At 42.0% G+C, this 14243-nt stretch overlaps 1 protein-coding gene across 1 annotated transcript in view; it reads left to right on the forward strand.

Annotated features, from left to right (window-relative positions):
• The window catches only part of LOC136872711 (neuronal calcium sensor 2), a 1371956-nt gene that overhangs the window by 595754 nt on the left and 761959 nt on the right, over positions 1 to 14243 (forward strand). The window lies entirely within an intron of this gene.

Raw genomic sequence — 14243 nt, forward strand, 5'->3', positions numbered from 1 at the left:
TTCTCCATTGCTATTTTTGTAGCTTTTACGAAGAAGATATTTCTAAACATCTGCTGTTTGATGTTATGTTAGAGCTTTCTAAATAATATAGAGTTCACTTACTCTGTTGTGCATAAAAGTAAATCCTCAAAGATACGAGCTCACTGCAACATACAACAAATGATCACCTATAAAAATTTTGTTTACAAGATTACCCGTCAGCGATGTATGTCTGCACTACCGTATGTACTGGCTCTCTTGTCCGTGCCAGTGTGAGCGTCGAATTATGTGGCACAGAACATTTGTCCGGAATTCTAACCCACTGCCGGTAGCAACTAGAGAGAACTGTTCGAGGAAAGAGCCAGCCAGCTAAGAGTTAGGATATTTGTAACGAAATGTACTAAGGCATTCTTTTAGGACGTTTGCTTCACATACGTATCATAGAGAATTCTTTATCCTAAAACAGGCCAACCAACTCTCTAACTTGCGACATCTGTGTGTCTACGATTTGGGAGGAACAACACACAGCAAGCAAATGAGATTATGGTAACTCTTCCCCTTATGCAACCAGTGACGCATGCCCGTCACCATTGTCAATCGAGTACTGGAAACTGTTAGGAGAACACCTGGGGCCAACATTAATCTCCTGCCTATCGTAAGAGGCGACTAAAAGCGTTACCATGGGCTCTGAACTTCACAGTATTAGGTTTTTCAGGGCTAGGGAGTCATTTTCACGCCCTTCGTGGCTCATCTCTTTCTTTTGCAGTGTCGGACCTCTTCCATTTTCCTTCTGATTAGTGTGAATAGAGGATGGTAGCCTAGTTCTACTTCCTCTTAAAACAATAATCACCACCACCACTCCCTCACAGGCTGTAAGTACGTCGCCAAATCGGCCGATCAGAGTGGTATTGGTGCACAAGGGGAAGAGTTCCGGTCACTATGTGTTGTTTCTCACAAACCGCAGACACACAGATGTCGGAAGTTGTTATTATTATTATTATTATTATTATTATTATTATTATTATTATTATTATTATATTGGTGTGTGTGTGTGTGTGTGTGTGGCAGCCTTCCACTGTGCTTTATTATTATTATTATTATTATTATTATTATTATTATTATTATTACTAGTTGCTTTACGTCGCACCGTCACAGTTAGGTCTTATGGCGACGATGGGACAGGAAAGGCCTAGGAATGGGAAGGAAGCGGCCGTGGCCTTAGTTAAGGTACAGCCCCAGCATTTGCCTAGTGTGAAAATGGGAAACCACGGAAAGCATCTTCAGGGCTGCCGACAGTGGGGTTCGAACCCACTATCTCCCGGATGCGAGCTCACAGCTGCGCGCTCCTAACCGCACGGCCAACTCGCCCGGTATTATTATTATTATTATTATTATTATTATTATTATTATTATTATTATTATTATTTCCTAGTTATTTTACGTCGCACTGACACAGATAGGTCTTACGGCGACGATGGGACAGGAAAGGGCTAGGAGTCGGAAGGAAGCGGCCGTGGCCTTAGTTAAGGTACAGCCCCAGCATTTGCCTGGTGTGAAAATGGGAAACCACGGAAAGCATCTTCAGGGCTGCCGACAGTGGGGTTCGAACCTACTATCTCCCGAATACTGGATACCGGCCGCACTTAAGCGACTGCAGCTATCGAGCTCGGTATTATTATTATTATTATTATTATTATTATTATTATTATTATTATTATTATTATTATTATTATTATTAGTTTACGTCCCACTAACTGCGTTTATGGTTTTCAGAGGCTTTGATGTGCCGGAATTGGGTCTCAGGAGAGTTTTCTTACGTGCTGGAAGTGTACGGACTCGAGACTGACGTATTTGAGTACCTACAAATACCAACGTACTGAACTGAGATCGAACCCACCAATTTGGGCTCAGGTTAGAACTTCTACCGTCTGAGCCTGGCGCCAAAACGTAGTTAGTGTGACGTAAAATCAATAACATTGCTATTATTGATCTACTGATTTGGAGTGTGGACAGTGAATAATTTCCTCTCTTACTGCTAGTTTTCCTTCTGTCCTTCTCTGGGAGCAAGTGACTAGTAAGGGTGCGGTAACGTACTGTTTGACCTTTCAGAACTGGAACCATTAACCACCTGCTCCATGTAACGAGCACTCACCAAGGCTGGTTGCCAAGAAGATTGCACTCCTGGGGATATGGATGCACTGTGGTCTATGGCGATCTCGTCATTTAATTACCAGAACTAATTTCCTTTAGCATGATGCAATTTATCTTTGAACTTTTTGCAGTCGGTTCGCTCACTTCGTGGCTTTATGTGTATGAAATAAAAAGGAAGTCGACAAAGCTAATAGGATGCGTATTTCATCTAAGCAGACAGTCGTAATAAGACTGTAATAACCTGGCTTAGGTTTCTGGTCTCGCTTCAGCGACGCTACGCAAGATTAAATTAAAAAGTTAAAATATACGCTATCATATCGGCGTGTATGCGTGGCAGCCTTCCACTGTGGGGAAATAGGAGGGTATTTTAATCTTTAAGCCCTTTTGTTGCACTCATATTTTTTGATCGAACAAGTTTAGCTATATTTCAATGACGCCTAGGCCATCTGTAACAGCCGATGGAGCTGCTGAGGATCAAACAAAGCCTGCCTGAACACTTAGCATACGAGGATGGGTGCGTAAGCCATGACAACTTATTGTTATCCTCTCGTTTTTACGGTGCTACCATACAATGGTCATATGTTCTGGAAAGCATGATACTCATAGTACATGGACACAGTACGAGATGGCGGTGTATTGAACAGGCACCACGCAGAGGGCGATGGGACAGTAGTAGTGAGGCAGGCTCCGTCCATAATGGATATGCCTTCAGCGCTGGGGGTGGGATATACTGGAACATTCGCCGTACTCGCCGGACTCGTCTCTGGGCGATTCTGACCTCATCCCCAAAAGTGAAAGAACCATTGCGTGGGAGGCAGTTTAGGACACGGGAAGACATTGGCAACGCTGTGAAACATGAGATTGCAAAATTCACACATGGTCAAGCGACTGGTATCCGATGTTTCTCGCCTCGCATCGTGGACAATCTAGAGTACTTACTACCTTGTTACTGTACTCCCTAAGAACACACATGATAATAATAATAATAATGTTATTTGCTTTACGTCCCACTAACTACTTTTTAAGGTCTTCGGAGACGCTGAGGTGCCGGAATTTAGTCCCGCAGGAGTTCTTTTTACGTGCCAGTAAATCTACCGACACGGGGCTGTCGTATTTGAGCACCTTCAAATACCACCGGACTGAGCCAGGATCGAACCTCCAAGTTGGGGTTAGAAGGCCAGCGCCTTAACCGTCTGAGCCACTCAGCCCGGCAACACGCATTATGTAGCACAAGAATTTCCTGGATGACATCTTCCTGCCTTTGTATCCTACACTTGGTAAACCTACTTGGCATTATTCATATATTCCACAGCACCTTACATTCCTCACTCCCATCTGTATATTTGTATTTGCCTGGCAGAGCCCGCATTCGCGCGAAAAACAAATAGTTGCAAAAACTTATGCCGCAACCCTCGTAATATTCCTAAGTGTTGATTTAAAATTGCAACGAATGTTACATATTTCTTATATGACTGTCGCTGCGGCCTATGGAAGAGCTTTCCAAAGTAGGTGCTGTGTTGTAATGTCAAGGGGGTCGCGAAGTCGATGTAAAATTTTAGCAAAACTAGTAAGCTCCCGTGACTATAAAATCGTTGATTTGAGATCACTTTCTGCAGTTGAAAGAAAAACTGAAATGTTTTCCACAATCAATTCAAAAACCTCTAACACTTGCGAACTTCAACTTGTTGAAGAGGAAGAGTTGTCAGATGTAAAAAGCAACCGTACTTAAGAACTGAAGTTGCAGGAGTTAAAGTTGAACAGCGTCTGTACATTCATTCAAAAAGACTTACCTTGAATGAGTACGCATGAACGTGCTCTCATTATTATTTTACAATTTTGCTTTTACGTCGCACCGACACAATTAGGTCTTATAGAGATGATGGGATAGGAAAGGCCTAGAAGTGGGAATGAAGCGGCAATGGCCTTAATTAAGGTACATCTCCAGCATTTGCCTGGTGTGACAATGGAAAACCGTGGAAAACCATTTTCGGGGCTGCCGAGAGTGGGGTTCGAATCCACTATCTCCCGGGTGCAAGTTCACAGCTGCGCGCTCCTAACCGCACGGCCATCTCTCCCGGTCTCATTATTTTGATACAGTTTCCTACAACATACACATGTGAAAGTGTTTTCTATGCTATGACATAAGAAGACAGTGAAACATGGGAAGTTGAGAATGTTAATTGAAGAAATGAGTGTGAATTTGCCATGGATTCGACCTGACGTAAAAAAGATCTGTAAAATTCGCCAAACTTATTCAAATCTTAAACCTTCCTGTGAACAAGTCACTTAACTTTTCAATGTCATTATTATTATTATTATTATTATTATTATTATTATTATTATTATTATTATTATTATTATTATTATTATTATTGTAGCCTCCGTGGCTCAGGCGGCATCGCGCTGGCCTCTCACCGCTGGATACCGTCGTTCAAATTCCGGTCACTCCATGTGAGATTTGTGCTGGACAAAGCGTAGGCAGGGCAGGTTTTTCTCCGGGGATTCCGGTTTTCCCTGTCAGCTTTCATTCCAGCATCACTCTCCATTAACATTTCATTTCATCTCTGTCATTTATTATTGCCCCGGAGGAGTGCCACAGGCCTCGGCAGCCGGCACATTTCCTATCACCGCCGCTAGATGGGGCTTCATTCATTCCATTCTTGACCCGGACGAATGATTGGAAACAGGCTGTGGATTATCAATTTCCATTATTATTATTATTATTATTATTATTATTATTATTATTATTATTATTATTATTATTATTATTATTATTATCGCTTCGTAATTAATGTTACTTGGTGGATGTTGCACCCATTTACACTACCGTATTTTGGTAGTCTAAATTGGAGCCGACATGAGACAAGGTTTGGAAACCTCCGGTCTAAAGGTTAGCGTAGTAGATTTCCACTTGGTTGACGCGAGTTAAATTCTCTGCACTGTCACTGATTGAATTCGATTAAGGAATTTGAACAGGGTGTACTAACTTGGAGCGCGGATGTGCCTGACAGTTACTGGTATCACACTGAATGCGAAGGAAATAAGCGCTCTGGATTAATGATTCATTTGTTCATTTGGGGGTTGAGGAACTCGAATCTTCAGTCTTCTAGATAATATTGCTAGAAACATCGAATATATTACATTCAACTGGAAATGTAGGTTAGTTCCAGGCGTGCTTAATCATATTATTGAACTAGCTGGCGTGTACTCATTTTCATAGTCCTATCATCGATGAATATTTTTAGTTAAATTGTTGAAATCCACATAATTGTGTCGTCTTGATTTTGAAACGTAGAGAGCAGTTGTGCTTATATTGACAGGAATGACCGAAGATGCCGACCCAGCTGTTACAAAATCAAGACGGCACAATTATGTGCACTTTAATATTTTTCTTTTAATATTTTAGTCACTGATGATGGAATTAAGATTCCGAAAACGGGTTTTGAATTAAAACTTTTTAATGTGTGCTGATGTAGACTGTTTTAATTTTACAGTAATGTTTCAAGCCATCAACACTGTTCACAATGGCTGTTATTTTTTATGATGATTATGAAGCAGAAATGCCATCTTGAGGAAAGGGGTGTCAATAGGAGGGACAGACCACACCCTACCTAGCAACATTCAGTGTATGCTTTTTGTTGATCAGTTGTATGGGTTTTAGTGCATCATAGGGCATCACATTATTAGTTTTCTTCCGGCTAGGGATTTTCTTTTGCTAGTGGTTTTACGTCGCACCGACGAACAAGATATCCTGAGTCAACCCTGCTTTGGCTCCTGTAAAGCAAAGTTGGTCCGAAAACAGACCGATGTTAAGATAGTTTCGTCCGGGAGCTGACTTCCTTCTTACAGAACACTGTTGTTCGCAACTGCGAACTCACTGCATTAGCTTCACTGCACCTTGTTTCAATCTCATATGTACTGTATAATCAAAAATTGAAAATTTAATGCTTCTTCTGTTTTGAACCGTATTGTTTTCTTTACATTCTGTACAGTTTGCTGACCTTTCGAACACATTGCAGTATTCTTTGTCAAGGCGACTGAAATAGCACGACTAGTGTGATTGCTGCCTGGAAGACTGATTACCTTGGATCGAGTAGGAGTCGACTTGGGAAAGAATACTGCGACGAACCGTACGGAATGTACAGAAAACAACAAAATGGTTCAACCCGGGAGAGCAAAGCAAGGAGTGGAAGGTAAAGGCTTCCACCATTGTTAACCTCGGCACTTGATGGGGTAGAGTGGTTAGTTTTACGCCCGGCCGCCTTTGCCCCCAGGAATTAACCTGGTACTCATTTTTGGTGTAGGCCGAGTGAACCTCAGGGCCATATGCACCTCCGCAAGTGGAAATCTCGTTTCTTAAATTTTACGACTTCCTGACGGGGATTCGAACCCACGTCCTTCCGGGCGAACCGAGCACGCCTTTACCGCCTCGGCCAGGCAGCCCCTCAACCCGGGAGAGGAACTAAATAACTACACATCGTGGAATCTTCACGTCTAAGATTTAAAAAATGAGAAATTCAAAGGTGGGTGGATGGGGTTTAAACCAGGTAAATCCTCCCTTTGCGGTACGCAACTGATTATACCCATATCCATCAAATTTCACGAACCAAGACCACTTCCTACATACGAGTAAATTATGCTTATTCTGATGTAGCCGTCTATATCCTAATGCGTTTGCTGGATCGATTTCTACTGCTGCTTTGGGTAGAGACCCAGTAGTCTGGACACAGACTAGGAATACGAAGAATTTAAAGTTTGAACCAACTGTTTTTATGTCTCTGGAAGCTCTTGCTGAGGAAAACTAACTTAAGGAGATATGCCCATGGCCCAGGCAAGTCGCCAAGCAAAAACTCGTTCCTCGGCGGGAAAGGCTACATTCCAGCAAGAGCACCAGTGCATGCAGCAGAAGTGCGGAAAGTCGCTAGCCCAAGATAGAAGAATTGTTTCTTCCTAGAATGAATTGGTATATTTTACTGAAATATTCATTGTTTGCGCCGTCATTCTGAGGATAAACGTATGCATATAAAAAACGTTCTATCTACGGTAATATTTCATGTACTTCCTGTACTTCCCCTCCCCAGAGACTGACACCTTGTGAGGCGTGTACCGTACGTTATGCCTCAAGAAATTCTGCCGTATTCTTCCAGTTCCTTACGCATATTCTCAAGCGAAAACTCTTTCTTCACAGGGAATGCTTGATCCCTTGATGTTTTCCTACACCTACAGTATTACATTTCATCTTTCCTGACCTTTAAAATCCCTCTCCAAGTTATCCTCATTTTTAAATGATTGATATTCTTCTTCAGTCATGAAACTGATGGATTCAGTAATAATAATAAACCGAGCTCGATAGCTGCAGTTGCTTAAGTGCGGTCAGTATCCAGTATTCGGGAGATAGTAGGTTCGGACCCCACTGTCGGCAGCCCTGAAGGTGGTTTTCCGTAGTTTCCCATTTTCACACCAGGCAAATGCTAGGGCTGTACCTTAATTAAGGCCACGGCCGCTTCCTTCCCAGTCCTAGCCCTTTCCTGTCCCATCGTCGCCATTAGACATATATGTGTCGGTGCGACATAAAGCCAATAATAATAATAATAATAATAATAATAATAATAATAATAATAATAGTAATAATAATAATACTGCCAGAAATGTAAGAATGACAAGAGGGCTGGTATGTGGTTAAAATGGTACATACAGCTCACCTCCATTGGGTGTGTCACAGCCTCGGAAGAGCTACACCACCTCGGGGTGAGGACACGAGTTTACTATAATAATAATAATAATAATAATAATAATAATAATAATAATAATAATAATCTCGGCTACCATTTGTAGACTTTTGATTCGGCACCATTTAGCCGTCTGAATGCCAGTTTCGACGTTCGCTTTTATTCTGTCAGATCACAGGTAAACTAGATCTCCAGTTGATCGACGAATTGGTGAGTTTGAAATAATTTGTCGGGTAAATTATGAATGTCTCACTAGAGATCTTTTACATGCCGACTTCGTACGACGTTGAGTATGGAATATACCTTTTTTCACCATTCAAAAATATGGCTACCCCTGCAGGATTCGAACCCACAATCTTGATATCACGAAGCCGACACTCTTTCACTGATTCGCCTAAGCTCTAAGGAGCTGGTCGCAATCTTGCGACATTAAGTGTTAAATTATCAGTACCTATTGAGAATTTCATGGATTTTAATTTAGTATTGCTATTTGATCTCAATGTTGATATTTACTTTAAGTTCATACTGCTTGACTCGTTTTCATGTCCGATACTTCTGATTGGTTAGCTAGGTACTTTTAAATGTGCACGAAATTGTGAATCTATAAAATTAAAATTTCGTGACGATTCACACTGTGTCGAATCGAACATCAATGTGGAGAAAACTATTCATTTGCGAAAAGAGGCTGTACTGTATTTCGTTACAAAGACACTCTTCTTGTGCTTTAAAGGTGCTGAATTCATTTCTGGTATAGTTAATAATGTGAGGGGCATAATGAACTTCTATTTACGTTATCCTAGGGATACGGTGTATTCTGCTGGGTGATGAAAGATGGAACTGCAATACACAAAGAGAAAAGTACCAAATAGGCTAATAAGCACGACTCAGTCCATTTGATCGAATTTGCTAGCAAGGCCACGGCTCTTTCCTTCCAACTCCTAGGCCTTTCCTGTACTTATGTGTCCGTGCGACGTAAAACAACTTAAACATTATCGTGTCTAGTGTTCTACCCTCCAGTTATCGGACTCGTTCGAGTTGGGCCCACACAGTCCAAACATTCCCCTGCGGATTACCGTCGATCCTCCAAGGGTCGAGGTCTAGTTGAGCCCCTGCTCAATGGAGTAGGTTTCTTCATTCGTTAACGTTCGGCCGCTCGTTTTTATATCCTTAATAGTAAAAAGTATATTTTTTTTTTGCTAGGGGCTTTACGTCGCACCGACACAGATAGGTCTTATGGCGGCGATGGGATAGGAAAGGCCTAGGAGTTGGAAGGAAGCGGCCGTGGCCTTAATTAAGGTACAGCCCCAGCATTTGCCTGGTATGAAAATGGGAAACCACGGAAAACCATTTTCAGGGATGCCGATAGTGGGATTCGAACCTACTATCTCCCGGATGCAAGCTCACAGCCGCGCGCCTTTACGCGCACGGCCAACTCGCCCGGTGTAAAAAGTATCAAAATTGCATTTTCATGTCAGTTATTGAAATTATTACATCCCCATAATAAAGTCTTAATACAAACGTATTTTTTAACAAACATCAAATAAGGTTGTAAACAAATTTCGTTCATGATTAAATCATTACTACCGGGCGAGTTGGCCGTGCGCGTAGAGGCGCGCGGCTGTGAGCTTGCATCCGGGAGATAGTAGGTTCGAATCCCACTATCGGCAGCCCTGAAAATGGTTTTCCGTGGTTTCCCATTCTCACACCAGGCAAATGCTGGGGCTGTACCTTAATTAAGGCCACGGCCGCTTCCTTCCAACTCCTAGGCCTTTCCTATCCCATCGTCGCCATAAGACCTATCTGTGTCGGTGCGACGTAAAGCCCACAGCAAAAAAAAAAATCATTACTAAATCACTAACCTAGCCTAGTTTTGAGTAGGGACATTTAAAACTTATTTTAACTGTATATCTTAACTGATTTCCAAAAGATGTGACTAGTGGGCACAGTTCCATGGGGGCAATTCGACCCTTACTCCGAGCTGACCATGGGCCCAACTCAACATCCCCATTGTAATCAGCACACTAAATAGCGTCTTGTAAACTTCTGGTCTTGCTACTCTTCAATTACCTCAAACCTGTTTAGTTGAAATGATGGGACAGGCACGTTGTGTTATGATAGAAGAACACGGGAAGCTGGTTAGTTCTTTCTTTTGAGTGTGGTAGCTTGCAGACGTGACCGCGAATACACTGCATTTATTTGGCTGACTGCCCAAAAATATAGTCTTTTTGGTTTAATGAAATACATATAAAACTTTAGTAGACACTGTATGGACCATATAATTCAGGGAGCGTGCTCTAAATCTGTGCACCGCAATTCTCGGCTGCTGACCTCGCGCACTGTGCGTTGTTACGCTCCGCTTAACATCTGACGCAACTTCTGTATGCTTTATTTCTCAACTGCACAGTTCTTCCCTTCTCTGCAGGCGTTCTGTTTACGATATGAAAACTTCCGAGAAGTGTTAATAACTAAGGCTCGTATTCACCAACGTCTGTTACTTAGACTTCCAAAACTCGGATAATGTCATTATCTCGGATAACGCTCACTTCTGTATTCACCACAGAATTGTCCGGCTCCACAGCTAAATCGTTACCGTGCTGGCCTTTGGTCACAGGAGTCCCGGGTTCGATTCCCGCAGGGTCGGGAATTTTAACCTTAATTGGTTAATTTCGCTGGCCCTGGGGCTGGGTGTATGTGTCGTCTTCATCATCATTTCATCCTCATCACGACGCGCAGGTCGCTTACCGGAGTCAAATCACAAAGACCTGCACCTGGTGAGCCGAACCTGTCCTCGGACACTCCCGGCACTAAAAGCCATACGCCATTTCATTTAGCACAGAATTTATTATCTTGTTTTACCAGAACTAAGTTTTCGTTTCAATATGAATTTGAACCTTAAGTTTTTCATACTAATGTACGGAAAACAAATTGCGTACAGTACATGCTGGCGCCATTATCGAAATATAAACAAGTTTTGATTTCACTGGGGGTTTGCAAATAATTTATCATAATTTCCGCTACTATCGAAATATAAACACGTTTTGATTTCATTTGGGGCTTGCAAATAATTTACCATACATTATGTCTGCTATTGGCCAGAAACGAAGAGAAAAGCCTAATATGACTTTCCAAGAAAATGAATTGTTATTAAATTTGGTGGCAGAAAACATTAACATCATCGAGAATAAGAAAAAATATACCCTACATATTTTATATTTCACTCAAAAAATAAGGCAGTATTTCTTAATTCTTTACTAAAATTTCATCCAGTCATATACCGTACAAGATATAAGCTATAATCGAGAATTCATCTTAGGCCTACGGACAGTATATGTTGGGAATCTGCCTGCTGTCATTTCTTGATGGATACAGTACTTTTGCATCCATCTCTTGGCGCAGGCTGTGGAAGTTACTGGGGTATGGGTAGTGCTGAGTAATGACATTCGGAGCATGACTAGTGCATCTGAGTGTTACGAAAGGTGCTGCTCATAGGGTCAGTCGTGCTGCAATAGTACTTTCTGACCCAGTGAGGAAAGCAATGGCAAACTACCTCACTCCTCATCTTGCCTAGTACGCCTCATTTTGGTGCTGCCATTGGTTTTTGGGGTTTCCTTATAACCGCATAACCTTTGGTGGTGCTATTTGAGGATCCGACCAGCCTCTGGGCTGATGACCTAACAGACAGACAGACATGTTGGGAATTCCAGGTTATGCTTGATCTGGATAACACTGACAATGTCAAAGCTTTAGATAACCTAAAATATGTTTTAAAATCAGTGTCATCGTTGTCTTCAAAGTGTGTAGCCCGCTCTTTTAACCCACCTAGGACGTTTTAATGCATAATCTTGGTTATATTCCTCCTCACTGTGATTTTCTCTTTGAGTTAAATAGTGCAGCCCTCTACGAGCTGTTTAACCGGCCAACCGTTCTCCGGTAAAATTGTAAACCAAGATAATGTTGTTGGTGAATACAAATGTAACGTAGCTATGAAAACCGGCTTCCTTAGCTTTAAACCAAGAATAAAGCTTGCTGAATACGGTCCTAAGAAACGGAAGATATACCATCGTACTTTAGGAGACAATTCAAGTTTTATGAAATACTGTGGACTCCCGATGATTCGCTGTAATTCATGCACAGACTTCTGCTGTTGATTGAAAATCGTGAATTACCTGCAATTTTTTCCACGCTTAATACGTAGTAAAAGGTAATCTCTCAGATTTAACTAAGAAAATGTGCTTTATACTCAACTGGAAAATATTCTTGATATTGATATTCTTGATAGGCGAGAACGAATTTTATCCGCGTGTACATAGTTCTAACATCATTTATTATAATCTAGAAGAGAGTTACAACTCAAAATGACCCTTTCGAATTAAGCAAAGAGACTAATCTCAGAACATTGAAAACCGTTAAAAGTGCTTCCTGTCATGAATACAGGGTTATTCACCTAAGATGTTACACGGAAGTAACGTCTAAACCATTGAAGATTTCGGTATTCTGTCTTCATATTCGTTAATGATACCCAGGGGCTTGCAATATAATGTGTTACTCATTCTCATGGGGTGATTAATAACCGAGATATTGATATTAATTCTATATTTTTAAATGGAACGGCACGAATACATACAGCTGATTCGAAAGTTCAACTACGTACAAGTTCGAATATGTAAGATTTTCAAAATAGGACTGTTAATTTTTGAGATATTGATAACAACTGCATTTGGGTTTTTGCATGCGGCATCAGACAGCGTGCGGTCGGCCAAGGACGAATTGGCACGCAAGCTGTTTTCTGGCATTGATTCCAGCCACAGAACGGATACCAGGATGTTCTGTAAACTATCGTACACATAATGTGATGTACCGTAACATACCCTGCGTGTTATGTTCCTGTGCCCACGCCCTTTGGATCTTTTCCAATGAAGTCTACCTCGGACATAATTCATTTGCTTTTCTAGAAGGAGCTCTTTAGGTGCCCTGTGTTATGTTTATTTCACAATTCATACAGCAGTATGTACTGTACACTCAAATCGGTGGCAATTATAGCTTTCGTTATGTTCCTTTGAAGTCAAAGTATTTTATCCCTTTTATAAACATCATCCCTCACAATTTTCCATGAAATACACAATTATTCTACAGTAGTACCAGCGTGGCGGTGTGGGGGTAACGTGCCTGCCTCTTACCCGGAGGCCCCGGGTCATACCAGGGTTTTTACCTGCATCTGAGGGCTGGTTCGAGGTCCACTCGGCGTACGTGGCTGAGGAGCTATCTAACGGTCAGATGGCGGCCTCGGTCTAGAAAACCAAGAATACCGGCCGAGAGGATCTGTCGTGCTGGCCACTAGACACCTCGTAATCTGCTGGCCTTCGGGCTGAGCAGCGGTCGCTTGGTAGGCCATGACCCTTCGGGCTGTTGGGCCATGGGTTTTGGTTTGGTTTTGGTACCAGCGTGGCTGCGTGAAACTTTCGTACCCTCGCATACTTCATTACCTGCATCGTCCTCTTCTCCACCTGCAAATACAAACTAGAAATTGTGCGATGCTCTCAACTATATCAAAAACATCGTGCTCTTCTCGATTCCGGGATGGGAAGGATTTCTGGTTAGTGCCGAATGTACGAATCGAGGAAATATTTACCTTCCACTTCTCCAAGTGCTCGAGTGCTTTCACGGCCCGTACAGAGATAACTTTGCTATTTCGTTTCAAGAGTTAGGGATATTGCGGTCTACAGCTCTGTGTACATAACTCGTGGCCATGACACGGTTCAGTAGTATCAGTCAGTATTGGTTAACGGGATTCAACCTACCTATCTTCTGTTAGGTTGATTTACTGAATTTGCTATGTTCCAACTCTCGCACCTGGATTTAAAACATTCCCCCGATGGAACCTATTATAATAAACATGGATTTGAGCTTTGTTTCGGATTGCCTTCGTAGCTCACGTGGATTCCGTGGTTCCAATCCCGGTGAGATTTGTGCTGGACAAAACGGAGGCGGACAGGTTTATCTCGGGGTACTCTGGTTTTACCGGTCATCTTTCATTCCTACAGCACACTCATCATTTCATTTCATCTGCCAGTCATTCATTAATCATTCCCCCAGAGGAGTGCGACAGGCTTCAGCAGCCGGCACAGTTCCTATCCTCGACGCTAGATAGGGGCTTCATTCATTCCATTCCCTACCCGGTTGAAACTGGAAATAGGCTGTGTGGATTTAAATTTTTCGCGCTCTGGTTCGGCAGGAAGCAACATCCTTGATGACGAAATTTAGTAACTATGAATTTTTTTTTTGTATATACGAAAGGCGATGATTAAGTTTGATGTATAATAACGAAGAAAATGACTATGCTTTTAAACTATAAGCGGATCACCATTTTCAACCTGACGCTGGAGG

The sequence above is a fragment of the Anabrus simplex genome, chromosome 4, assembly GCF_040414725.1.
Source record: "Anabrus simplex isolate iqAnaSimp1 chromosome 4, ASM4041472v1, whole genome shotgun sequence".
NCBI lineage: Eukaryota > Metazoa > Arthropoda > Insecta > Orthoptera > Tettigoniidae > Anabrus > Anabrus simplex.